The following is an 18,204-nucleotide window of genomic DNA, read 5'->3' on the forward strand; positions in this document are numbered from 1 at the left end:
GTAGTCTTATTATGACAGACAGAAGAAAAGATAGATCTTTAGTGGTGAAAAAAGAATGAGAAGCATAGGAAAATAAGGGCATGGCATTTAGAGAACAGAAAGTATAATACAGTAGATGGAGATAGAAATAGAGATAGAGGTATAGATAGAGATAGAGGATAAAATCATTTCTGCAAGCTGGAGAGGAAAGTGGAATGAGGATACCAAGAACCTGGCACACCAGTCCAGAGACTTGAATTTGATCTGAGAGAGGTGTAGGTATCAGGGCCTGGAAGAGGCATGATGGGAATGTCCCTCAACCAGGCATCAGCTGGGTGGTCCACAGTGCAAGATAGTCACCACTGACCCCACTTAGGGAGTGACTGGGGGTTGCTGAACTACCTACCAAAGAGAGGTGACATATGACCATGATACCTGACCACAAGCCTGGGATGTCAAAATGAGATTATGATGTTCATTTACACACTTAATTTGTGCTGTAATCAGTTTTTATTTATCTTCTTTTCATTGATGTCCTTTGACCAGCTCAATGTATTACAAATAAAGCAATCGGAACATAAATTGTTAAAAAAAAAAAAAAAGCCAAGCCACTTAAAGAAAAATGGCGGGTTGTCGAGACAGAACCTTGTGTAGAAAAATAAGAAGATATACAGAACTATTTTCTGTTCAAATATTTTATAAGAACTATAGCAAGAGTAGCAAGCCTTGGGCTTAGCTGTGTGATTAGGTCAAGTGAGGATCTGATACCAGATTTCCCACTGGGTTTCTCTGAAGGAATTTGTCAAAGTATAGCTCAGTGTGTGTGTCTCTGTGTGTGTGTGTGTGTGTACATGTGTGTGTATATATATAATATATATACACGTGTGTGTATGTGTGTATGACTTACAGGCCTAGCAAGAATTCTGGCTCTGTAACTTGCAAGCTTCATCATAACTCTCTGAACTTGTTTCTTCAGTTGGAAGATAGGAGAAGGGAGGACTGTATTACATCCAAGACTGCTCTGTATTTTCTTTTCTATATTCACTCACATATTTATGTTTTATTTCCTAGGACTGAGTTCTTATTTTATGATTCACAATTATTTGGTGAAATTGTCTATATTGGCAAGGATGCTTTTGGCTGCAAGTAATAGAAAATTCCATTCCAACTGGCTCATACCCTAAAGGGGATTTATTGGTTCATTTAACTGAAAAAGTCCAGATGCTGGGTAGCCGTCAGGTGTGGCTCCATCAGCCTCCAAATCTACCTTTCTATGATTTGCTTGGCCCCTTTCTCTTCTATGAGTTAGCAGTGTACTCAGGCTACCAGCGAGTTGACAGTAGCATTTCCCGGCCATAACAACATCCACACGAAGAGGGACCATCTCATCCAGTAACCCCAGTCTTTAGGACTCCTCTTATCCTGAAACTCTAACAAAACCTTCCATCTTATTAGTCACAATTTGGTCACATGCCCATTCCTGAACCAATCCCCTTGACCTGAGCATGCCACCCATGGTTTATCTAAGGTCTGGATTCTGCTGTGGCAAAGGACTAGAATTACCCATAGACCCACGCTGCAGCTGGAGTCATCGTCAGCTTCCCTAAACCTTAGCTCTGCATGGGGGTAGAGGTATTCCTGAACAAAAATCAGACTGCTGTTAGAAACAGGCAAGAGGGAACGGATGCTGCGTAGGCTTTTCAAAGTTCATTCTGTGGAACGAAAATTGTAGAATACACTATTTTATCCCAGAGGCCACTAAACAGGATATAGCCATGTCTGATAATCAAAGGCTGTAATGTTCAAAATTAGAGTCTGCCAGATCTTTATCTAACAAAGTCTAAGAATTTCCATAAGGAAATGAGAAACATGTAAACAATTGCAGCTCCTTGGGTAACTGGACGCTAGCATATCTGAAAACAATTGTTTTTACTCCATATGGGATACTAATCAGCTTAATTACATGGAAGGAAAAAAAGAAACCTCAGGAACCAAGACTGTCCAATATTTCATCAAAAGAATACACAGGGAGCTTTAAAATACAGTCTCTTCAAGCAGAAAAATAGGTAAAATATTGGAGAGGATTAATCAGAGTGAAACAGTCTTTAATTGCTATTTTTTTCATCAGGGAAACATAAAAGAAGTTGAAAAATATACATACTCTGTTCAGATAGAAAAAAAAGTATAATGTTGAAAAAGATCAGTTAGAGACTGGTCAGTTTTTAATTGCTATTTTAATTGTCAATCAGTAATATTCAATTGTATTCTGCCACTAGGTTTATATTCAGAATTTACTTAATGTTATAAAAATGCTATGTTTATCAATTTTGTGAGGATGGAGGGCAATCAATCAATCCCACCTTGCTTTGGGATCAAATCAACTTAGAAGTGTAGGCAATTTATTCTTCCAAGAAACATCTATTGAGGGCCTGTGATGTGTCAGGCTGCCCCTGGTTCAGGGCATAGCCACGTGTCAGCCAGCTGCCTTCCTTCCTTCCAGAGGAGCCGGGTACTTGGAGGCCATCATCTAACATCCCTAGGTTTACGTCCCTTGGGACATTAGATCCTTCTTTGGAGCAGCCTTGGTCCTTTTTCTGATGTCAGCTCAAATGGGTCACTGACTTATTGAGCTCCCACTCCCAAGAAAGAACTCTACAAAATGCTGTGAGTTACAAAGTACAGACAAAGTACAAGAATAAGCATACAGAGTAGGAGAATAACAGAGAAATCATTGACATAGCTCTTGCTCCTGAGAACCACCAAGAAAGAGAGCACATACATATCAAAGTGTTGATGAATGGAGGCCCAAAGGGAGGTAGTACAGAAGTGAAACATGTCTTCCAATTCCCAGGTTAACATGGTATATTTTGGGAAAGGAGACTAGAATGAATAAATAGGGTAAAGGCTACATCATGGAAGGCCCTGTAAGTCAGAGAAACAACTGGACCCAGCAGACTAAGGGAAAGGTGAGTAGTTTACATCTCAAAAGCAGGAATGTGACACAAGTGCTTTCTCCCCATCCCATCAAAATTCTGTTGATGCAGCCATTGTGGTATAGTGGAAAGAGCAAAGCCTTGCATGTCAAATCAAACTGGAGCTGAATCCTGGCCCAACCAGTGAACAGCCACGTGACCTTGGGAAAGCTACTGATCCTCTCTAAGCCTCAATTTTCTCATGTAAATAAAGAAATGAAGTCTATATTATCAAGTTGTGCTGCCTAGTGTGGTAGCCACTAGCTGCATGTATCTACTGCATTTAAAATGTTGCAAGTCCAAATTGAGGTATGCTATAAGTATAAAATACACAATAGGTTTGAGAAGCTTATATTAAAAAAAGAAAAGAAAAAGATCTCCTAAGTCTTTATATTGATTACAAAGTGAAATAATAACATTCGATTACATACATTGGATTACATAAAATACATTATAAAAATTAGTTCTATCTGTTTTATTTCCTTTTTGTTGTTATAGAAAATTCAAAATTACATAGTCATAATGTTTGGCAAAGTGGAAAACAGTTCTTTTTCTCTAATGGAAATTGGAAATAGGATTTTGTTCCCTAACGTCTTTAAAATCAATGAGCGTGATAATTATGTGATCATGATCACAATTTCTAGCCACGCTCTTTTTGCGTCCTCCCACTCTGACTCTGGGTTGGACGCGATACTTTTCCAATGGGAATTTAGCAAACATAATGCTGGCAGAGGATGTCAGACTACTTGCACACTTACACATCAGTGCTTGCTCTCTGGCTGCTCTTGGGAGCCTTGAGACCATTATCATGTGAATAAGCTCATGCTAACCTACTGGATGATGAAAAGTACCTGGCCAAGTATCCCCACTGCCCCAGCCAACCACCAGATAATGTAAGCGAGGTCATTCTAGACCACCTATCCCCAGATGAGCTGGTCCAGCTGACCCACACATTTATGAGAAATAATAAATGTTTGATGTTTTAACATAAGTTCTAAGTTGTCTTATTCTGCAGTAAAAGCTAACTGGTAGATTGTGGATAGATCTATGACAACCATAATATTATCAGAATCTTCAACAGAGTCTGAGGAAGAATGAAGACTGGTAAAATCCAGTTACCCTGATCTCTATTAGGGGGTGAGCTTTGCAACCTCATTCTCTCAATAGATAGATAGATAGATAGATAGATAGATAGATAGATAGACAGACAGATAGATGATAGTGTCTCAAATAGATGACAGTCTCACACACACACACACACACACACACACACACACACACTCCAGAAGAGAATTGAAACTATTAGTCCAGACAGACTCAAAAATCTCAACCCAGGGTTTTCCAAACTTTTTGGACATAAAGTCCTCTTTTTCTGTTGGCAAAAACATTTGTACTCTGGTGGCTGGTTGTTAGTATCTGTTGATTAAGAACATAGATATTTTTTACAGAATCCTTGCTACTACTTGCATGGCTTTATGAAATGAGGTAAAAGAGGACCAATTATATGGATCCATTAGAAAATGGTACCACTTCCACTCAGGGATGATTCAGCGCCTAAGTAGGACAAATGGTTCATGGAGGAGAGTTGTGACCTAGCTTCCAGCCCTTGTATGAGGCCCCTCAGCTGGGTGCTCTTGGCTGGAGCACAGCTTAAGCCCTGGCAACAGAAAGACACGGATTCAGTAGGGCTTTGAAGTGAAATTGTGTTTGATTCATAACAACAGTGTCTGAATGCATTTAGAAAACAATCATTCTTTATTCTACAGACAAAGCTTTTGGGATTGAAATGAATTCAGAATTCTTATTATTGTATCATAACTTCGTAACCTACCCCCACCCCCACACCATGAGTTTATAGTTAACAGCTGGGTTCAGACCACTCAAGGTTGTGTCTAATGGCCACAAATGGGCAGAAAGAGAGGGTAGACGTTGTCCCTCTCTGGCCCAAGCTCACAGTTCACAACTGCAGATCAAGTGTGAGAATTGAGGAAGGAGATAAGGTGGCACTTTACCACTTTGCTCCAATAAATAAATCACAGGATTAGGTGCTAACTGAATTCCTTTACATTTTGTTCACACATTTTTTGTGTGTGGAGAAAAAAATGCCTACAAATGAATAATTTTAACATAAAATTCTGAGTTATTAGTAACCCTTCGTTTTAGCCATGGATTTAAAATTTTTTATTATTTAGCTTTATGCCTTCATATCTATTAACCATTCTCTTGCGACTGTGTGATCTTTTGCAACAATGCCTTGTGTTTATATAAGGTTGCTATGAATTAAATGTGTCCTCCAAAGTTCATGTGTTGGAAGTTTAATCACCAAAGCAACAGTGTTGAGAGGTAGGACCTTTAAGGGGTGATTAGGTCATTAGGGCTCTGCCCTCATGAATGGATTTATGCCATTATCATGGAGCAGCATCCTTATAATGAGTGCGTTTGACTCTCTTTCGTCTCTCACGTGCACTCTCTTGCCATACGATGCCTTCTGCCATGTTATGATTGTGCAAGAAGCCCCTCACAAGATGTGGTTCCTTGATCTTGGCCTTCACAGCCTTCAGAAAAAATGAGCCAAATAAACTTCTATTGTTGGTCAGGCTCAGTGGCTCATGCCTATAATCTCAGCACTGTGGAAGGCCTAGGTAAGAGGGTCATTTGAGCCCAGGAGTCTGAGACCAGCCTGGGCAACATAGTGAGACCTTGTATCTAAAAATAATTAAAAAATTAGTTGGGCATAGTGGCGCACCCTGTAATCCCAGCTGCTCGGGATGCTAAGGTTAGGGAATCACTTGGGTCAGGGAGGTTGGGACTGCAGTGAGTCATGATCATCTCGCTGTACTCCAGCCTGGGTGACAGAGCAAGATTCCATCACAAACACACAAAAAATCAATTGTTTATAAATCACTCTGGCTGTGATATTCTATTATAGCAGCATAAAAAAGACTAAGACAAAAATATTCACTTTTTTGAAGCCCTTTTATTACACTACAAATCATAAACCACAGAACTATTTTTAAGAGTTAAAAAATAAAGTTTTTTTGTTGTTGTTGCTGTTGTTGTTTTGTTTTTTGTTTTGTTTTGTTTTGTTTTGAGACGGAGTTTCGCTCGTTACCCAGGCTGGAGTGCAATGACGCGATCTCGGCTCACCGCAACCTCTGCCTCCTGGGTTCAAGCAATTCTCCTGCCTCAGCCTTCCGAGTAGCTGGGACTAGAAGCGTGCGCCACCATGCCCAGCTAATTTTTGTATTTTTAGTAGAGACGGGGTTTCACCATGTTGACCAAGATGGTCTCGATCTCTTGACCTCGTGATCCACCCGCCTCGGCCTCCCAAAGTGCTGGGATTACAGGCGTGAGCCACCGCGCCCGACCAAAAATAAAGTTTTGTTCTTGAAACGATGATTTATTATCCTAATAATCTTATGACATAACAAGGGAAAATATTATACTTTTGTCTGCTCCAGAGAGGGGAGAAGTTGAAGGACAGAGATGGTATTCTCAAATTATTAGCAGAACCAGCCAAGGCAGAGCTCTCTCCACTACATGAAGCTGCTTTATATAGATAGGGCAAGGATAAATCACAAGTAATGTATTTTTCAACTCTTTAGTTAACCCAAGCAAGTGAAAATCCCTGGCAAAGCCCTAGCAAAGCATTTGCCAATTTCCATGGTGTAAATGCTCCCAGTGTGTCTGATTTCCAGCTACCATATGATGTCACTGAATATAGAGTTGAGAAGAGATGTGCAGTAGCACACAGTTATTTAGTATTTCTACTATACACACATAATAGATGTAAATAACCTCAAAGACATAACAGTTAAATATAGTAAAACAATTAGGAAGTGAAGCAATTTCACTATTTATTACCTTCATTTTTAATATAATTTATTTAATTGTAAGTTTATCTAATTTTTAATGATTTTGTGTTTAACAAGCAGCTCACTAAATTCTTGAAATTTTAACCGTCACTTTTACCAGTCAGTAGGAGTGGATTCTGCATGCCACTGACTCATGCTTTCCTTTCAAGTTACATGAAGTTTAAAATAAAATAAATATCACCCCTAGGGGGCACAGCTAGTTGTACACCGTAACACTACCCTCCCTCAGCAACACACATATTTTGAGCATTTTTGGATTGCACAAATGAATGTATCATCACAGGGCAAGAGATGGCATGGCAATTTGTGGATGGCCTGGGCTACAATTCAGAAAAAAGCAATGGAGCCAGTGAGCTAGGGACTGTTGATATAATTAAGATAGAGGGTAACAGGACTGCTCCTACAACCTTTCCGAAATGCAAAGCAAAGAAAATCTACCCTCCTATTGCAGAAAAAGAGGATACTCTTGGCCTGAATTATTCAGCTGGACTATTGATGAAGTTCAACTGGATAATTACACGTGTCTTACTTTGACTGGTTCTATGTTGGCCTAAGCTTTAGGTTTGGGACATAAAATGTTAGCCCTGGGAAAGATTATAGAGATAACAAAGCCTGGCTCCTCATTTTACAGATGAGGAAACTGAGCAAATCTAGGGTTAGAGAAAGACAAATGAAACACTAAGGCACAAAATTTAAGCAGGTACTCATTTTTGGGATAAAGTAGGTGCAGTGAGTCCTGAGAGTATATCCTTAAATTCTCCAGTCTAAGTACCCCTCTCACTTTACCCTTGTCCTGTCCAAAACTTATACCCAAAGAGGCCAAGTTAACATGACTAGTGTGATCAGAGCAAAAACTACTACATGTCTTCTAACTTCTGGCCTGGGATCTTCTTCCTACAGTATAGGCTGCTTCCACCTTTGTCTACCCTTCCAAGGAAAGACCTCCAAAACGTTTTTTTAATGATGTATTTAACAAGCAGATGGCTAAAATTATTTTTTTTAATTTTTTGCTAATTTCTTCTTTTTTTTTTTTTTTAAAAAAGCTTGCTAAATTTAAAAAATAAAAACAATTTTGCTAATTGGAAAAAAAAAATTAAAATGAGCAGAGAGCACCTTAGCCTGGATTAAGTCCCTAGGCCCAATTTGCTTATGGAATAGTGACCCGTAAGAGCATGGCAAGACCTCTTGCACTACAAGGTAATCACAGTGTTTAAGCAGGCTGGACTTCTGCACTCTCAGTAGAAATTGCACTGTCAGTAGATTTGCTTATAAGGCAAATCAATATGTGTAAACAAAGGAAAAGTTTATCTTTCTTAGGAAGGCAGGCCAACAAACTATTTTTAAGTACTTACAAAATTATTTTGAATACAGCCATTTGCAAATGATGACTTTGCTAATTTACACATCACTCCTCCTACTGATTGAAACACATAGAAAATCCTCCAAGGCACAGAATGATTTTACCCTTTACATCAGTGTTTGTCATGTGTATTAGTCAGGGTTCTTCAGAGCAACAGAACCCATATGATATATAGCGACGGAGGAGTTTGTGGGGAGAGAGATTTAGTGTAAGAATTGGCTCATGCGATTATGGAGGCCAAGAGATCTGCCGTCTGCAAGCTGGAGAGCCAATAACACTGATGTTCTCAGGCAGGAGAAGATGATGTTCCAGGTCAAAAAGTGAGCAACAATTAAATGCCTTTCCCCTGCCTTTTTGTTCTATCCAGGTGGTAAAAGGATTGGATGATGCTCACCCACGTTGAGGAGGATCATCTACACTGATCTCTTCCAGAAACACCCTCCCAGACACACCCAAACATAATGTTTTACCAGCTATCTGGCATTTCTTAGCCCAGTGAAGTTAATCTATAAAATCAACTATTACATCATCAACCTGAAATAATCAAAAGGACCAGAATTCAGTTTAAAAGTTTATTGGCTGTGCGCGGTGCCTCATGCCTGTAATCCAAGAACTTTGGGAAGCTGAGGCAGGTGGATCATTTGAGGTCAGGAGTTCAAGACCAGCCTGGTCAACATGGCGAAACCTTGTCTCTGCCAAAAATACAAAAATTAGCCAAGCAGTAGTGGTGCGTGCCTGTAATCCCAGGTACTTGAGAGACCAAGGCAGGAGAATCACTTAAGCCTGGAAGATGGAGGTTGCAGTGAGCAGAGATTACGCCACTGCACTACAGTCTGGGTGACAGAGACTGTGTCTCAAAAACAAAAAGAGTTTATTCAAGCACAAAGCTGAGAATGGCTATTTGGATTTTGATAGCACAGGCTTCAAAGGAATGGGATCAGTACTTCAAAGTTAAAAATTAAGGTTCTTGCTTATATAGGCAGAAAAAAAAAATTTAGTAAGATTATAACATTTTCTATACAAGGTTGTTTTATGAGTTAAAACAATTTAATTAGTTACAATTTTTCTGTTATATCCAGCTTTTTTTCTCCTTTCCAATTTAACATAATGTATTTAACATTTCATCTCAGACAATATGAAAGTCAAGGTTTGTGTGAGAGAAGGAGGGAGGTTAACCTACAACAAAGATCAACAGGTAAGAAGGAAGGAGTCTTACCTTAGTGCCCTTTAGTAATTTCCACCATATTACAAAATAATGTAGGGAAGAAAAAAAGGCTAATCTATAATCAGAGACACAAAAGGTTACAGCTGTCTGTTTTTTTTGAGACAGAGTCTTGCTCTGTCACCAGGCTGGAGTACAGTGGTACAATCTCAGCTCACTGCAATCTCCACCTCCTGGGTTCAAGTGATTCTCCTACCTCAGCCTCCTGAGTAGCTGGGACTACAGGCACGCGCCATCACACCCAGCTAATTTTTGTATTTTTAGTAGAGATGGGGTTTCACCATGTTAGCCAGGATAGTCTTGATCTCTTGACTTCACGATCTGCCTGCCTCAGCCTCCCAAAGTGCTGGGATTACAGGCATGAGCCACCACACCTGGCCATAGCTGCCTGTTTTTGAGACTCAGGTCCCATAATCACATTCTCTTAAGGCTCAAAGTATTTTATAGTTCCAACAGCTTAGATTTTGAATTACTTATCTTCACAACATGAATGTGAAAGTAGTAGTTGTATGTTTATTCAAGAATAATCTAAAATGTAAGTTTTCCCACAACAAAGGTAGACCCAGCAATCCCAATTTTACTCAAGAGAAATGTAAACTTTATCAAGTTGTGACAAAGTACCTGTGACAGTTACCTGACTGTATGCATCTGTCAAAGCTCATGGAACTGTACACCAGAAAGGATAAATTGACCAGGTGCGGTGGCTCATACTTGTAATCCCAGAACTTTGAGAGGCTGAGGTGGGTGGATCCCTTGAGCTCAAGAGTTGAAGACCAGCTTGAGCAACATGGTGAAATCCCATCTTTACAAATATTTTGTGTCTTTACAAAAAACACAAAAATTAGCTGGGCATGGTGTTGTGTACCTACAGTCCCAGTTATGCAGGAGACTGAAATGGGAGGATGGCTTGAGCCTGGAAAGCAGAGGTGGCTTGAGCCTGGGTGACAGCACAAGACCTATCTCAAAAATAAAAAATAATAAAATAAAAGTAAAGCATGATTTTTACTGTATATTAATTATACTTAATTTGCCAAATTGGACATTTTTGGCTCTCTCAATTAAACTAAATTGGTCTCCATTATTAAAATAGACCTTCTGAGGGCATCATTTGTATTGTAGCTCAACATCTCCTCTGCTCTGAAACTGAAGACCTACTATCTTCATGATTATGGGTGCTATGTTCAAAGCACAAGCTACCTGTCTGTGAGAACTAACAAGATCGAATATTAGAAATCACATAGTATAAGCAGGGCGCAGTGAGTGGCTCGCCTGTAATTCCAGTACTTTGGGAGGCTGAGGCGGGCGGATCATGAGGTCATGGGTTCGAGACCAGCCTGACCAACATGGTGAAACCCATTTTCTACCTAAAAATACAAAAATTAGCCAGGCATGGTGGTACACACCTGTAATCCCAGCTACTTGGGAAGCTGAGGCAGGAGAATTGCTTGAATCCAGGAGGCGGAGGTTGCAGTGAGCTGAGAGCGTGCCATTGCACTCCAGCCTGGATGACAGAGTAAGACACCATCTCAAAAAATAAATAAATAAAATAAAAAAGAAATCACATAGTATAATAGTCTGAACATTTAAATGGAACAATAATAGCTAACAAAAATTAATGTTTGTCATGTGCCAGACATTGCAATACCCACAGCAATCCTACGAGGTTAATGAAATGATCTAACTTTTTTTCAGCAGGACACTCTGGCTGCTATGTTGCGAATTGTGTTGTGGGTGGGTGCAGCAGTGGACAAGTGTGGAGGAAGGAAGATGTATTTGGACATCATACAATAATTCAAGTGGGTGATGGTGGCATGATCCATGGTGAAGGTGGTGGAGGGGGTGAGACATGGTTGCTTCTTGGATGCTTGGAAGACAGTTCACAATCTTGCCAACGGATTAAATTTGGGGCCTTAGAAAAAGAAAGAATGATTTATAGGTTTTGAGCCCCTGAACAACTGGAAGGGTAGAGTGGCCATTTCCTGGGGTGGCAAAGATGGAGGAGGAGCAAGAGGATAGAGGTCAGGGATTCAACTTTGAGCATGTTAAGTTGGAGACATGTATTAGCCATATGGGGGTTTTCAAATAGGCAACTGGATAGATGAGTCTAGTGTACAGGGTTGTGGGAGGGTCTATAGCTGGGGGCCATAGATGATCTACAGTCTTGACACTGGATTAAATTACCAATGGGTGAGGGAGGTAGAAAAGATGAGATGTCCAAGGACTGGAATCTGGGACACTGCAACACTTAAGAGGTCATAGAGCTAAGGAAGAAGCAACAAAGGAGACCGAGAAGGAGCTGCCAACAAGACAGGGAAAAAAAAAAACAAAACGGGAGAGAATGGTGTCCTGGAGGCCAAGGAAAGAGAGTGTATCAAGCTGGGGAAAGGGATCTTCTGTCAAACTCTCTCTGAGGAAGCAGCTGGAGGACTGAATGGCCAGTCCAAGAGGCCACTCTTCCTCCCAGTCACCTTGCCTATTCCTAACTCTATCATATATTTATTATATTCCCCTACAGTCATCTCCTCTCTTGTCTATCTCGAGATCCTCCTGTCCATTTCAGTATTTCCATTGCCCAGCAGGTGCTCAATAAATGTTGAATAAATAAAAGATGAATGACTGAGTGAGTGTGTAAGTGAGTAGAGACCTCACAGGTTAGGGATGGTAGAAACACTACAGAATGGTGCACTGCTGCTCATCTCTCCCAATACCACACTGAGTGACATTGTGTTAGTAGCTTGAAATCGACTATGGTGAGAATATATACACCACAAAAATGAGCACCTTCTACCAACTCACGCTCCCTTCACCTGCTAGTGTCCGTGTTAAACATTTGCTATCACACTACTGGTTATACTATATTTCCCACATAAACCTCCAGGAAGCAACCTTTCTTCTATGAGGAAAAAAAAAATCATGCCATTTTCTGGAAGACAGTATTTTCTTCTCTCTGTTTCTTTTACTTGTGTGAATACCAGCTGGACAAAACAACCAATACATTAACTAAATTTTTCTTTCTCTCCTACCGATGGTTTTGATGGTGTGCAGACACCTAGTCTTTAGCACCACCAATCAAACAATGGGTTTTGACATCACCAGTGATGACTTCTCCCACAGCCACCACTCTGCAGCCTTTTCCATGGGTTCTCCTGAGAGAAAAAGTTGAGATTTATGAGAATCCACTCATTATTATTTAACTGGGTCAGCAGTTGAGCTGGTTATGAAATATGTGTCTAGATCAGAAATGTGGATACAAAATGCCAAGCTTCAAAGATTTTGAAAAAATATATGAGGAAAATGGGGAGAAGAGTGAGATTATTCCCTTTCAAAGCTGCTACCCCAGCCTGATTCCTCTCCAGGTCCTGTTCCAGCTCCCTGATGACGCAATTCATCTCCCCCACTGGAATGCATTATACTCTCTTGAAAGACGCAGAGCTAATGGAATGCTGAGAAAATCAATCCCTTCTTATTATGCAGGGCTGCTGTTTGGTAAATGGAAAACAAATTCTTTTTCCTCCTTAGTAGGCAGATATAAACCATGGGAGACACCCTGATTATAGCTTACTCCTATCCTGCATGAGAGTCTACACACCATTACTGTGCTTAACATGCATTTGTTCAAAGAGGTCAGGTGCGTATCCACTCACAACTCAGTAGGGAGACAGAACTTCTTTTCTCTGCTTCCCCTGCCACCCTGAAGAGGGCACATATCATAATGCAATGCCTTTTGGAGAGACATATTCAATTGACATCTAACATCCATAATAATAGCGACTACTTATTAAGCATTTACAATGGGCCAGGTCTCATGCTTTAAAATTGTTCTTTTTTCTTTTTTTTTCCAAGACGGAGTCTCACTCTTTCATCCAGGCTGGAGTGCAGTGGTGCCATCTCCACTCACCGCAACCTCTGCCTCCCAGGTTCAAGCAATTCTTCTGGCTCAGCCTCCTGAGTAGCTGGGATTACAGGTGTGTGCCACCACACCTGGCTAATTTTTGTATTTTTAGTAGAAATGTTGGTCAGGCTGGTCTTGAACTCCTGACCTCATGATCTGCTGGCCTTGGCCTCCCAAAGTGCTGGGATTACAGGCGTGAGACACTGCACCTGGCCAAAATATTCTTTTTTTTTAAAACAGTAACTTTATAAGGGAGATTCTATTTTTGTCCCCATTTTACAGTTGAGCAAACTAGTTGACATAAGAGGACCAAGGCCACTTTAAGTAGCAGAATCTGGATTTGAACTAATTTCTGTTTGACTCCAAAACTAGGACTTCCAAACACATCGTTCCATACTGATGATATGTCTCATAACTAGAACCAAGTGAAAGCTACAAGCAGTTTCAGGTTTGGTAGAAGGCTCTCAGCTGAGACTGAGTGTATTAGTTCATTCTCAAGCTGCTATAGAGAACTGCCCGAGACTGGATAATCTACAAAGGAAAGAGGTTTAATGGACTCATAGTTCTACTTGGCTGGGGAGGCCTCAGGAAACCTACAATCATGGTAGAAGGGGAAGCAAACATGTTGTTCTTCACATGATAGCAGGAAGAAGTGCTGAGCAAAGAGGGAAAAGTCCCTTATAAAACCAGCAGATCTTGTGAGAACTCACTCACTACCACGAGAACAGCAGCATGGGAGTAACCGCCTCCATGATTTAATTACATCTCACCTGGTCCCTCCATGACACATAGGGATTATGGGAACCACAATTCAAGATGAGATTTGGGTAGGGACAAAGCCAAGCCATGTCAATGAGAATACACAGCCTTGTAAGATAATGAGCTCTCTGACATTGGAGATATTCAAAAAGAAATGGAAAGAAGAACACTTCCCAGTATGGTAGGTTTCTTGCTCTGAGAAGAATGGTTGATCGAACCTGCTGCTTGTTGAAGCTGATTGTTCACCAGGGAAACAGAAAAGGTATTTTTGGTAAGAAAGTAGACATGTTCCACAAAGGTGGATTAGAAATGAGGGACAAAATGAAAAGATTCAGGCCATTATAAAGAAGGACTTCTTTTTAAAATTATTATTATTATTATTATTATTTTTTTTTTTTTTTTGAGACGGAGTTTCGCTCGTTACCTAGGCTGGAGTGCAATGGCACGATCTCGGCTCACCACAACCTCCGTCTCCTGGGTTCAGGCAATTCTCCTGCCTCAGCCTCCTGAGTAGCTGGGATTACAGGCACGCGCCACCGTGCCCAGCTAATTTTTTGTATTAGTAGAGACGGGGTTTCACCATGTTGACCAAGATGGTCTCGATCTCTTGACCTCGTGATCCACCCGCCTCGGCCTCCCAAAGTGCTGGGATTACAGGCTTGAGCCACCGCACCCGGCCTAAAATTATTTTCAAATTAACAAGTAAAAACTTTATATATTTATTTTGTACAACATGATGTTTTAAAATATGTATAAATTGTGGACTGGCTAAATTGAGCTAATTAACAAATGTACTACCTCCCATATTTTTCATTTTTTGTGGTGAGAACACTTAAAATCTACTGTCAGGGTTTTTTAAGAATACAGGTATTCCCTGGAAATACTGCAGGTTCAAGTCCAGATCACTCTATTAAAGCAAGTATCACAATAAAGTGAGTCATACAAATTTGTTATTTTCCCAGTGCATATAAAAGTTATGTTTACACTATACATATATTATACCGTAGTCTAGTAAATGTGTGACAGCATTATGTCTAAAAAAGTGTATAGCTTAACTTAAAAATAATTTATTGCTAAAAACATGCTACCAATCATCTAAGCCTTTATTGAGTTGTAATCTTTTTGCTGGTGAAGTTTTGCCTCCACGTTAATGGCTGATGACTGGATCAGGGTGGTAGCTGCTGGAGGTTGGGGTGGCTGTGGTAATTTCTTAAAATAAGACAACAATGAAGTTTGCCACATCAATGGACTCTTCATTTTATGAAAGATTTCTCTGTAGCATGTGATGCTGTTTGATAGCAATTTACCCACAGCAGAAATTCTTTCAAAATTGGAGTTAATGCTCTCAAATGCTGTTGCTGATGTATCAACTATGTTTATGTAATATTTTAAACCCTTTGTTATCACTGTAACAATGTTCACAGCATATTCACTAGGAGTATCCACTCACAACTCAGTAAGGAGACAGAACTTATTTTCTTTGCTTCCTCTGCCACCCCCAAAGAGGGCACATAGCATAATGCAATGCCTTTTGGAGAGATACAACATTTGGAGAGAATAAATGTTATGTTAGCAGAAATCACTTTCTTTGCCCATCCATGAGAAGTAACTCTTCATTCATTAACATTTTATCATGAGATTGCAGGAATTCAGACACATATTCAGGCTCCACCTTTAATTCCAGTTCTGTCAGTATTTCTACCACATCTGCAGTTACTTCCTCCACTGAAATCTTAAACACCTCAAAATCATTCATGAGGGGAATCAACTTCTTCCAAACTCTTGTTAATGCTGACATTTTGACTTCCTCCAATGAATCACAACTGTTCTTAATGGCATCTACTATGGTGAATTCTTTTGGGAAGTTCTTAATTTACTTTGCCCAGATCTATCAGAGGAATCACTATCTATGGCAGCTATAGCCTCACTAAAAGTATTCCTTAAACAATAAGACTTGAAAGTCCAAACTACTTCTTGATTCTTGGGCTAGAGAATAAATGTCATGTTAGTAGGCCTGAAAACAATGTTAATCATCTTGTACACTTCCATAAGAGTTCTTGGGTGACCAGGTATATTGTCATTGAGCATTAGTATCTTGAAAGGAATTTTTTTTCTACACAGTAGGTCTCGACAGTGGGCTTAAAATATTTAGTAAACCATGCTGTAAACAGATGTGCCATCATCCAGGCTTTGCTGTTCCATTTATTGAGCACAGGCAGAGTAGATTCAGCATGATTCTTAAGGATCCTAGGATTTTTGGAACAGGAAATAAGCATTGGTGTCAATGGTAAAGTCATCAGCTACATTAGTCCCTAATGCAAGAGAGTCAGCCTATCTTTTGAAACTTTGAAGGCAGGCATTGACTTCTCTCTAGCTATGAAAGTCCTTGATGGCATCTTTTTCCAATAGAAGTCTCTTTGTCTACATTAAAAATCTATTATTTAGTGTAGCCAATTTTATCAATTATCTTAGCTTGATTTTTTTGATAACTTGCCGCAGCTTTTACATCAGCACTTGCTGCTTCACCTTGCACTGTTATGATATGGAGATGGCTTCTTTCCTTAAACATTATAAACCAACCACTGCCAGCTTTCAACTTTCCTTCTGCACCTTTCTCACACTTTCAGCCTTCATAAAATTGAGGAAACTTAGGATTTTGCTCTGGATTAGGCTTTGGCTTAAGGGAATGTTATAGCTGTTTGATTTTCTATGGACCACTCAAACTTTCTCTATATCAACAGTAAGGTACTTGTAATTTCCTTCAAGAACTTTTCCTTTGCATTTACAAATTGACTAACTGGAGTAAGAGGCTTAGCTATTGACCCATCTCAGCTTTCAACATGCCTTCCTCATAAATATAATCACATTTTCTATATCCATTCATCCATTGATGGACCCTTAGGTTGTTTCCATGTCTGGCTATTGTAAACAGCGCTGCAGTTAACATGAGAGTGCAGATATCTTTTCAACATACTGATATCATGTCCTTTGAACATATACCCAGTAGTGGGATTGCTGAATCATATGGTAGTCCTTTTTTTTTTTTTTTTTTTTTTGAGATGGAGTCTTGCTCTGTCACCAGGCTGGAGTGCAGTGGTGCAATCTTGGCTCACTGCAACCTCCACCTCCCAGGTTCAAGCGATTCTCCTGCCTCAGCCTCCCAGGTAGCTGAGAATATAAGTGCATGCCACCATGCCCAGCTAATTTTTATATTTTTAGTAGAGACGGGGTTTCACCATGTTGGCCAGGATGGTCTCGATCTCTTGACCTCGTGATCCACCCACCTCTATCTCCCAAAGTGCTGGGATTACAGGCGTGAGCCACTGCTCTGGCCTGGTAGTCCTATTTTTAATTGTTTGAGGAACCTCTATACTGTTTTCCATAACAGCTGTACTAGTATAAATTTTCACCAACAGCATGCAATTATTTTTATCCACATCCCACCAACATCTTTTGTCTTTGATAATAGCCATTCCAACAGGTATAAGGTGATAGCTCATTGTGGTTTTAATCGGCATTTCTCTGATGATTAGTGATGTGGGGCATTTTTTCATATACCTGTTGTCCACTTGTATGTCTTCTTTTGAGAAATGTCTATTCAGGTCCTTTGCTCATTTTTTAAATCAGGTTGTTTTCTTGCTAGTGAGTTGTTTGGGCTCCTAATATACTTTGGATATTAATCCTTTATCAGATGGGTTTGCAATTTTCACCCACTCCATAGGTTGTCTCTTCACCTTGTTGATTCTTTCTTTTGCTGTGTAGAAGCTTTTTAGTTTAATGTAATCTGATTTGTCTATTTTCACTTGTGTTGCCTATGAGGAAGAACTTCTTTTAGCTAACATGTTATGGATGAGGCTGCATGAGGCTGGTCGCAGGAAAGCTGGCGACCATGCATAGAGTTGCTTTTGCCTCTACCCTTACCCAAGATTTCATCATCTTTTACCTGGAATCTTGCTTGTTTCCTAACTGATCTCTCCTCCAGTCTCTCCCCAGCTTAGCGCATCCTCACAGTGATCTGAGTTATCACCGCCCAAACCAATCTCACCTCTCATTCTCTTACTTAAAGACCATTTCACTCCCATTGGCAAGGTGAGTTCCCAGGGAGGCAGAATGAGAAAGAGACTAGCATGCAGGGTGTTCATTAG

The sequence above is a fragment of the Aotus nancymaae genome, unplaced genomic scaffold, assembly GCF_030222135.1.
Source record: "Aotus nancymaae isolate 86718 unplaced genomic scaffold, 86718_ANA_hifiasm-v0.15.2.pri h1tg000019l, whole genome shotgun sequence".
Taxonomy (NCBI): Eukaryota; Metazoa; Chordata; class Mammalia; order Primates; family Aotidae; genus Aotus; species Aotus nancymaae.